We start from the raw sequence: 11,214 nt of genomic DNA, 5'->3' as shown, positions 1-11,214 counted from the left end.
CGTTGTGATTTTTTGTTAGATGACAATTTCGGTAGGTTTCAGAGAGAATACGGCCAACAGCTCGTTTGTATTTAAGATTTATCATTTTCTCAGTTTTATTATTTTTCCGTTACTGTCTAGATGCCTAAAATAATTTCTGACTAAACAGAGGGTGAAGTTCAGCAAAACCGAACGAACTCTAGACCGATTGAAAACGCCAAGAAATTGTTAAAATAATGAGCGACAAACGAGTTTCCTTATTGTATATCCGTGACTTAGCGTTCTGTAAATACTTGGCCATCCTTTCCTCTAGCAACTAAAACTCGACTTCTTACATGCCTATTTGCGACATGCACACACACAAACACGCTATAGAGTACAAACTGGCTCGCATTCATGTCTTCATCTGATTTGTGTGCTTATAACAAAATATCTTTGCTGTGTTAAATTAAATATTTGTACCATATATAATATAGTAACCAACAAATGTACAAATATTGCATGGCGCTTATTAGTGGCGTTTGCACATTCTTAAAAGTAACGGCGATGATTGAACTGTTTGCACATTAATTCGACCCATCGGTTCGGTTAGGACTGACTAAAAATAGGGCGTACAGGTTGGGGTACTTGTAAATCGCTGGAGTACGATTGTTTATAAATTGTTAGGATAATCCAATAAACACTTTATTACAATTATATGTATATATTTAGTGTGTACTGTACATTCTATGCTACCTTAGCGTATTGTGTGATGTTGGATGTTTTCAGTTGACTTGATGTACTGGTAGAAGTGTTAGCATGTTTGCATTAGAACTTATAACCTGCCAATGTGGCACTGTTAAGTTTGAAATGATCTAAATGTGAAGAGTATTTTTTAATCAAATAATCCCAATAAGCTCAATATTCCAAGGTCAGGAAAATTCACTATCTGAAGCATGCAGCATGCCCAGTAAGAGCATGATCACGACTCTTCACAGTCGGTAATAGTAGTGTACAATTAGCACATAACACGATTAGTAAACATTTAATTGCTCAAGACGTGAATTTCCGAGGATGCTGCGGAAACCATACTGACGCCCATGTGCTTCTACAACATTTCGCGTGGGCCAAAGTGAACATTGATCGAGATTGAAGCAACGTTGTCTTCTCAGATGAACAGTAGAGTCTGCATTACGACGGATCACATTTTCAAACGAATATGGTTCGATCGAAGCAGGCTCCCATTTGATTTTGTTGTCGTTATTGAGAATGCGAACCACATTCGTTCGAAAAAGCGATACGTCGTAATGCAGAATAAGGCTGGAGGTTTCTTCCTGGGAATATCGAACAATAGCACGCATATGAGGCCGAGCGTTTCGTAAAATACCCTGTGATAACCAATGCTCGGGGGAGTTTTTTCAACAAGGGAGTACGTCGAAAATCTAATCGAAAGTATGTCTTAAAGATGCCAGGCAATAATTGATATTAGAGGTCCTATTGAGACAAAAGGATGGAAGTATAAAAACTTCAAATAAACGTGCCTAAATTTGTAATAAATATCACTGCCGATCGCGCTCTTAGTGGACAGATTGTAGTATTTCTGAAATATTATACATAATTTTCATGCCGGAATATTTGTAGAAACCAACATGTATTTGTAGGAGGTTCAGCAGTAAGGAACACATTCAGAAGCCTACAGTTCAGCCGCCAATCATAGAGACACGAGATACTTTGTAGTTCTCCATATTGATCCGCGTTAAAATCTTTACGAAGAGTTTTGGCTCAAAACGAACCGTGTATTCGTACTCAACGTCGAATTCAAATCTCCCAAATCCGCAATCTTCGAGCTTAAAGCTTGGACTAGTCGTTGATAATCCTGCGCCGTTTGGCATACGATTATAATATCTTCCACATAGATCAGTACGTATGTGTACACTCCGTCCATAACTCGCCAGTAGAAATACGGATCTGCAGCAGATGGATAAAAATCCATGCTCTTCAATGCCACAACAATCCGCTGGTTTAATAGTCGCGCAGCTTGCTTCAATCCGTATAGACTCCACTTTAAAAATGTAGCGTTCCTGTGCTCTGGATACTGGCGCATGAAAATCTCCTCCTGCAACAAGCCATACAAGTATGCGGAATTGATGTAAATGTGCTTCTCGAGCAATCGCCGCGTGTTCGCTATCGTCAGGGATGTAGAGAATGTTAGTTGCTTCACCACCGGAGCAAAAACCTGATCCTAATCAGATTTATGCTTTTGAGAAAATCCTTGTGCGACCAACCTGGTCTTGTATCGCACAACCTATCAGTACTCGTCCTCCTTACACTTGTACACGCATTTGCAACTAACCACGTTGCGGTGTCGGGGTACTTTGATAAGTGGCTACGATGTGTTTTCATGAAGGGATACCATTCCTTCGTCTATAGCCGTTTTGGACTGTTCATTATCCGGGTCCGCAATCGCTTCGCCGTATGATCTCGTCTCAGTGCGCGTGTTCTCTGATAAACCAATCACGTTGCTGTATCGTGCTAGTGGAACGCCAAGGTTCGCTCTTTGTGACTACTGTACATTAACACGAACAGGAATCATTTCAGGTGGCTCCTCCTGCACTGAAACTTCCTATCTGGATTCGTTTACGTCATCTTCGTCAAATCTGAAATATTCGTCATCGTCAACTTCTTCTTTTTTCACATTTTGCCCACAATCGTACAGTCGTACTGCAACGTGCTCGTCTTCGTTGTGGGACTCACGCGGTAGGTCACGGATGGTTCCATCTCTCACGTCCTTCTGCGCTTTATCGAGTTCCAAGAACCGTACATCTCGACTATTCGACGAAGGTCATTTTAGTTACTTTTTCCTCAAATTCTTGTGGTGGAATCCACAAGTATGCGCTGCGGATTGTATAGTATTTCCCCAAAAATCATTCCCCAGAAATCCATTCTCCGGAATTTCATCCAGAATATCATCCCCCAGAATATACTATTCCGCAGAAAGTCATTCTGGAGCCCAGAATGCACCATTTCCCAGAAAGTCATTCCCCAGAAAATTGATTTTTTTTATTGATTTGATCTTTTCAAACGTACTACTCGTTTCCACTTCCACCGAACGACATTCTTCGCATTCGATTCGGTCACATTTGAAATGATTTGCATGGTGTTGAAACCGGAAGTTAGAATAATATTATTTATTCCGAATTAAAACAAAGAATTTGCTAATTCATGTTGTGTTTACTTCTCGGACATTATCGTCGTAAGGACCTATCGGGGCGCTAACATCGACTCGGACCACTATCTGGTGATGGTTGAACTGCGTCCAAAACTATCCATAGCGAACAGTGTAAGATACCGGCGCTCGCCGCGGTATAACCTGGACCGATTGAAGGAAACCAACGTCGCGACAACGTATGCGCAGCCTCTTGAAGCAGCGCTGCCACCGGAGGAGGAGCTCATCGATGCTCCCCTTGAGGACTGCTGAACCAGGACTAAAGCAACCATAAGCAGCACTGCGGAGAGCGTCCTGGGATACGTACAGAGAAGTCGACGGAACCATTGGTTCAATGGCGACTGCCAAGAGATATTGGACGAGAAGAATGCAGCACGCGCAGCGATGTTGCTTCAAGCCACTCGTCAGAACGTGGAGTCATATCGACGGAAGCGAAAACAGCAGACTCGTCTTTTCAGGACAAAAAGCGCCGCCTGGAAGAGTCTGAGTGAGAGGAGATGGAGCTGCTGTATCGCTCTCAGGAAACGCTGGCGTTCTTCAAAAGGCTGAATGACTCTCGCAACGGTTTTGTTCCGCGGGCCGAAATCTGTAGAGACAAGGAAGGTGGCGTCTTGACGGACGAACGTGAGGTGGTCGAAAGGTGGAGGCAGTACTACAATGAACATCTGAATGGTGCGCAGGCGGACAATCGGGCGTTCGAGAAGGACGATTATGTCAGTGTCGCAGTTGACGGGGATGTACTGGCGCCCACTATGAATGAAGTTAACGAGGCTATTCAACATCTCAAGAACAAAAAGGCAGCTGGTAAGGATGGTCTAGGAGCGAAACTCTTCAAGGTGGTTCCGGAGAAACTGACAGAATGCATGCACCGAATAATCGAAAGAATCTGGGACAGGGCTACCGGAGGAGTGGAAGGAAGGGGTCATCACCCCGATATACAAGAAAGGCGACAAATTGGACTGTGAAAACTACAGAGCGATAACAGTGACAAATGCCGCTTACAAAGTGCTACCCCAGATTTTGTTTCGGCGCCTATCATCGCTGGTAAACGGATTTGTTAGGAGTTATCAGGCCGGTTTCATCAACGGCAGATCAACAAACGACCAAATCTTTACTATACGGCAAATCCTCCAAAAATGCCGTGAATACCAGGTCCCGACACATCACCTGTTCATCGACTTTAAAGCCGTCTATGACACGGTGGACCGTGTAGAGCAATGGAAAATGATGGGCGAGAACGGCTTTCCTGGGAAGCTGACAAAACTTGTTAAAACTACGATGGATGGTGTAAGGTGTTGTGTCAAAATTTCGGGCGGCCTCTCGGGTCCATTTGAAACACGCAGGGGAATAAGGCGATGGGTTGTCTTGCCTGCTGTTCAATATAGCGCTGGAAGGTGTAATGCGAAGAGCGGGGTTCAACATGCGGGGCACGATTTTCACGAGGTCCGGACAGCTCGTGTGCTTCGTTGACGACGTGGACATAAGCATAAGCATAAGCATAAGCATAAGAGATCGCCCGTAGTTGCTACTCCGTTATTGACCAGAACCAAATTAGGTTGCAAAATGTTCATTGGAACAACATGTTTGGGAATAACATGATGAGCCACATTGTACAATCTATTCTGATCCTTGCATGCTGATCAATACCGACGCCGGCCACGTCCGAATGCAGATCTTCTGGGAAAGGAAGGAATGTTAGTCCGATACATGTTGCTACTAGAGACCGAGGAATCCTCTGCATCTCCACATGTATCACGGGAATGGGAAAGTTGTTAGTAAGTGTGCCAATAGCGTTATCATGTAATAATTGCTCTGGGCAGCCGGCTGCCGAGAATTTGGGAAATTTATCATTTGTTGTATTAATACGATTAGCAAAATAAGCAACTTGAACTCCGGAAAGCCGGAGATAGGGAGCACTGCTTATATTTCTTAATAATATTCAATAACGCGACGAATTTTTTCGTGGTTTCTATCGTGTCGGTGCTGATTTTACCCGGCGATCGTTTGAATAAAATGAGGAATCTTATACAGAAGGTTCATCAGACTAGGATTCGCTCCATGCAAGCGATGCGACCTGTACATAGTTTATTAGGTAGTAGTTTAGTAAGTTTTCGAGAACACGATCGCTCGAAAAAGAAGATCTTGTTTAGTTTTTGGTTCTTTTTAAACTCTGGGTAGCCGGCTACCGAGAGTATCCTGTTTTCTAAACAAAAGCAATTTCAACTCCACACAGCCGATCGTGGGAGTATTGCCTAGAAAAGCTAATCTTATCTGCATAATAGGCCGGATCACTATTTATTGCGACATTATTTAGACTAATTTCGCTATACCTTCTCCTCAATATATTTTTTGGGTTGCAAACTACCGAGTGATAACACGTTATACACACAAAGAGTTATGATAGCTCGCGATGTTATAAATCAACGAAAGTATTTCCTATTTCTAATATCGGATTGTTTGCGAAATACACGTATACGAACAATTTTATCGAACATTAAAGGGAAATACAGAGGATCGTTAACCTGATGCACGGGCTTGCCACCAATAACGGAACTTGAAATTAGATTAAAACCGACGCGGCGAATTTTCAGTACGTATTGACCCGCGATCATCGATACTAGTCAAATTAAAGTCTTATTGGGGCTGATTTCCTAACAACTATTCATTTTTACGGTATTGTTTTCTCCGCTAGATCTGTTCGCACCCTCTCATTCTGCTGCATTCTGCTCACTATTGGCAGAAGGCTGATAGAACTCAGTCGTCGCCGGTCTAACGACCAAATGCCATTAATAAACATAGACTCGCGTGGAGGCATGAGATAGAATTGAAAGCTAACCAATGAATATGACAGCAAAACACTTATTCTTCGTGCTGACATAACTGAAGGTAATTGCTTACCGGTCGCCGATTCCTCTCGTGAATTGTCAATTCTCAAACCTCATACATGATCGAAGTCATCATTCCACTCAAACAAGGCCATGTGTTCTCCCAATGCACTGAATGCATTGGATTAGTTCCCCGTTGGTAAAACAAACCAGTGCCATCACATCAACGAACACCCAAAATTTACATGCGACAAAACATCTGCAATCCCGAATATTAAAGAATCAAAACCTCTACTCATTCGCAAAAAAATAAGAAAGTAAAAAAAACAGTTGAATATCCAAGGCGGCTCCAAAGATGAATGACGCCTATGAAACACCCAATAAATAAAAAAAATAGGTGACAAGGGACGCAGACGAAATTAGCTGAGCACCGACTGGCTGGTTTGCCACCTATTTTTCGGGCGAAGAATTTTGGGGCGACACCTGGTAGTCACTAGTCGCTGGTGAAACGCCAATTATTTGAATATGCTAGTTTTTCTTATTGCCGTATCTTTTTTCACTTTTCGGATTGAATTTTTTTCTCTGAAAAACCATTTTGCACTATTTTTCGAATATACACTGTGTTTCTAGATGTTTTCTGTGCACTTTTATTGTCCTTGCATCGGGAATCGACGGCCCGTAATGCGAGGAAAAGATATTTTTTCATTTGCCAGAATTCGATTTTCACAAACTGTCACCACTCGCGTCACTCAAAAATATGCCGAAAATGCTTTTATAAGCCACTTCACCTTGTATAATCGTTAAATTGCACCCTTATTGACATTTTCGATAACCGGGAGGCAGTAAACTGCGCCGAAAATAATGAAAATTAACCGACTCGAAGGGAGCTCTACAAGAGTCAACCGCTCGCGACGAAGATACACCTTCGTTGACGACGTGGACATAATCGGTAGAAACAAACAGACGGTAGCAGTTCTGTATACCCAACTGAAGCGCGAAGCAGCACGAGTAGGACTGAAGATAAATGTGTCTAAGACGAAGTACATGCTGACTGGCGGAACCGGATCGCGATAGGGAACGCTTAGGCAGTAGTATTACGATCGACGGCGACGAGTTCGAGGTGGTTGACGAGTTCATCTATCTAGGCTCATTGGTGACTGCGGACAGTAACATCAGCCGGGAGATCAGAAAGCGTATTATCTCTGGAAGTCGTGCTTACTATGGGCTCCACAAAACTTTGAGTTCCAGGAAGCTTCACCACCGCACGAAATGCACCATGTACAACACACTGATTAGACCGGTGTTTCTCTACGGGCACGAAACGTGGACAATGCTCGAGGAGGATCTGCAAGTCTTCGAAAGAAGGGTGCTGAGAACGATCTTCGGTGGTGTGCAGGAGGATGGCGTGTGGAGGAGAAGGATGAACTTTCGCGACTCTATGGTGAGCCAAGTATCCGGAAAGTAGCTCAAGCTGGAAGGGTGCGGTGGGCGGGGTATGTTGTGAGGATGCCGGACAACAACCCCACCAAGTTGGTGTTCACCTCCAACCCGGCAGGTACAAGACGGAAAGGAGCGCAGCGTTCCCGGTGGCTGGACCAAGTGGAGCAGAACCTGGCGAGTATCGGGCACCTGAGAGGTTGGAGACAAGCAGCAACTGACCGAGTGACGTGGCGGAATATTGTGGAACAGATTAAACCATGTTAATATGATGTATAATCAGGAAATAATAATAATTATGTTGTGTTGAATATTGGAATGAAAAGTTGGTTCTACGACTTTACCATTCCAAAGAAACTACAATACCAAAGTGTTCTCCCCAAAAAGAACCATTTCCTCGAAAGCAACAATTCCTAGAAAACAATATTCTTTAAAACAGTTTTTCTTTGATCATCTTGGTGGAATGCTGAAAAAATAAAATTAAAGATAAGATGCTTTTCCTTTTAATTCCACCTGGTGGAATTAAAAGAAAAAGCATGTCTTCTTTTATCTTCAAAATAATCTTTCTCGGAAAAGCCTTATCCAGAATAAACCAATGCTCAGAAGTTCATTCCCCAGATATAACCATTTTCTAGACAAGTAAGATGAGGAAAACACCCATATTACTTTGAATAGGTAAAAATCTTTCAGACTATTGACCATTTTACTCCCCTCGAAGTGTGCACTGCTAGCAACGTCAGAATTCAGTACAGGTGTGTTTTTGAGAGCCATTTGGCAACAACCATAAAAAGCGGTAGCCCGTTTTCGAGGGTCCAAAAGAATGAAAGAGTGTAAATAAGGCTATGTGGTGAAACCAAAACTTTGTGCATTACCTAAGTCAAGAAACTTATGCGGTATTAAACTGCTGCAGATGAGCCGCCGAAAGCGGCGGCCCCTTGCAAACAAGCCAGTTATTCATTCGCATACCCGATTTACTCGAACACTGGAATTGATTACTTCTTTCAAACATGAGCAGTTCTTTGAAGCTTTATGCCAAATAACTCTTGCACGCAAACCTGTGATCTTTTCGTCTGCCCGGTTTATTTAAACATAGGTGTTGATTCCTTCTTTCGAGCTTTCCTTCAATCTATATTAAAGTCGAAAGGAGTGCACTTGCATTGGAAATGTTTCGTACGTAAATGTACGATCCACCCTATTGCTCGGTTTACTCAAACAAGTGGCAACAAATGCACTCGAAAGTAAATGGTAAATTATACTTATACTACACGACTCTTATGTCAAATATCCAACTACCATATAATATCTTATGTTAAACGATATTATGCCAAATGGCGTTATGTCACGCAGAGTAATCTTGTTCAGAAGCATAGGACAATTATTATTGTGTTACGTTGCACTGTCAGTACTGATTATTTTCATATGAATACATTTTCTAAAAGAGTTTCCCTTACCTTCCTTTGAGTTTTCTTTTTTGAAATATTTGTTTTGATACACTTTTGAATATGCGCAATGTTTATGTAGTCTTTCGAGATAGTGACTACGATTGAAGTTTCTTATTTTGATCGTATTCATATGACGGCCATATCAGACTTTCTGGTTGACGGTCCCGGCTACAAAGAAAATGCCGCCAGATAATTCACACATAACTTCACGATGTTCCCAGTGGGTGCGGTTGGTGTTTCGCTTGAAACCGTTGGCCACCCTTTTTGTCATGCTTCCGGTTTTCGGCTTCTTCCCTTTTGCCTATAACCAACATTTCTGAAACGCTTTTATTACGTTGATGAAAGTTGAAATAGTAGATACAGAACACTAGATAAGGATTGTCGCTGGTGTTCCCATTGTTTTCGCCTCAGAACATGTTTGTTTTGCTTCCGGTATATATCTGTCAAAGTATCGAAAGTCTCTCTAGTAAAAGTCTTTGGTCCGCGCTTTTGGTACACGCAGAAAAATATGGCCTGCCTTTTTCCACAAACCGTTTAGTTGAACTTCAAATTGAGTTTGCCTATTTTTCATTTCAGTCTCGTTTATTCTGCTGTGATTTTTATGCATTCAAGACCGAAAACGTCCAATGCATAAAATTTGCAACAGAATAAACGAGAGGCAAACAGAAAAATGATGTGATATCTGCTATGTAACAAATTTCTATGTGGCATACTATTATAATTTCATTAACTTTCACATGATATCTATGCGCGACAGGTAATTTTTATCTGCCACTACAAATTGCAAAAAATTATGTGTGAAATCAATATATTCAATATAACGAATTTTCTCGGTGTAAATTTTCGACTGTTATTGTTATGAAATGAGAGTTTGTGTATACCGCACAAGGAAATGAAAATTTATCAAAATTCAGTACAAGTTTAGACAATTTGTGCATTCTAATTAGTGAAAACACATAAGCCAAGAATGGCCATTGTTTTGCTGGCTAAAAGAAACAAAAGTGATTAGTCGCTATGAAACGACGATAGAGGATTATTTTTTTGCCTTTTTTATTTGGCCCATTTGACAGGTATATCCCGGAATCAAAACAATGATGTTCCTGCCACTGATGCCAGCGACAATCCCAATCTAGTGTTCTGTATCTACTGTTGAAATGGACACTTTTAACGATCTAGCTAACTTGGGGTGTAAGTAGTTCGGGTTTGTGAAAAGGGAGAGCAAAAATTTGATAGGTTACTTTTCACTTGAAGATTATTTTTATGAAGTGTTACCAATGTAAAACAAGTTTTTATTAATAACCAAAAAATCTGGGTTGGAGAAAATCGAAAGCCGCAGCGGCGCCAAAAAGGGTTGCTAGCGGTAGTCAAAACGCTCCGATGTCACAAACAGGCGGGGAGTGGGAGTTCTTTATGAAATATCCAGTTTGAAAGGCTTTCTGTAGCTGTGGCTTGAAAGGCGGAATTTGCGTTATAACCGGGACCGTCAACCAGGAGCGTCTTCAATCATTTTACTATTTTATGAATACGATAAATGGAACGAATCAAATAAGAAGCTTTGATCCGGGTCACAATCTCTAAAATCTGAACAGTAAACATCACTTAACTTCAAAAGTGTATCCCCTCAACAATGTTTCAAAAGTTAAGCTCAAAATGACAACTCATGTTTAAAAGAAGGGGATTTGTTTTATAAAATGTATTCATAATACAAACCATCAGTACCAACAGTGCAACACAACACTTGAAGAATTGTCCCAACTTTTGAGCAGGACTATCCTGTTCGGCATGAAATCTTTTGGCACAACATCGTCTGTCATATTTAAGCTGACCAACTCTGACGAAAAAATCCGTACACTGTGCGGACTGTTTGCCTGAGCGTTGCGAACGATTTCGCTTTGTTGCGGTATGGTGTACGGTTTTTTTGTCAGAGTTGGTCAGCTTAGTCATGCTACATTATTGGTGGTTGGCCATTTGACATAACAGTCGTGTAGCATAAGCAAAGACTAACAGACATAACACTATGATGAATTCCCTAAAACATATCGTTCCACCAATTTGGCTAAAACACTAGCTACACTTTTTACATATGGTTCCAACCAGGGTTGTTAATCGATAATTAATCGTCATCGTCGTTAACGTTAACCACCCGTCAACGTCATCGGAAACTCCGTTAACGATAATGTATCGTCGGATTCATCGTCATCGTCGATAATTCATCGGTGGTTATCGCGATACATTTTGCGTTACTTTCCCGTTTATTGGAGTTGAAGTTGATACGGTTAACTTTCAATTGTTTAGAAATAAATAACTATTAAAGGACATGTTGTTG

The sequence above is a fragment of the Topomyia yanbarensis genome, chromosome 2 (genome assembly GCF_030247195.1).
Source record: "Topomyia yanbarensis strain Yona2022 chromosome 2, ASM3024719v1, whole genome shotgun sequence".
NCBI lineage: Eukaryota > Metazoa > Arthropoda > Insecta > Diptera > Culicidae > Topomyia > Topomyia yanbarensis.
Note: the sequence above shows the minus strand (reverse complement) of the source record.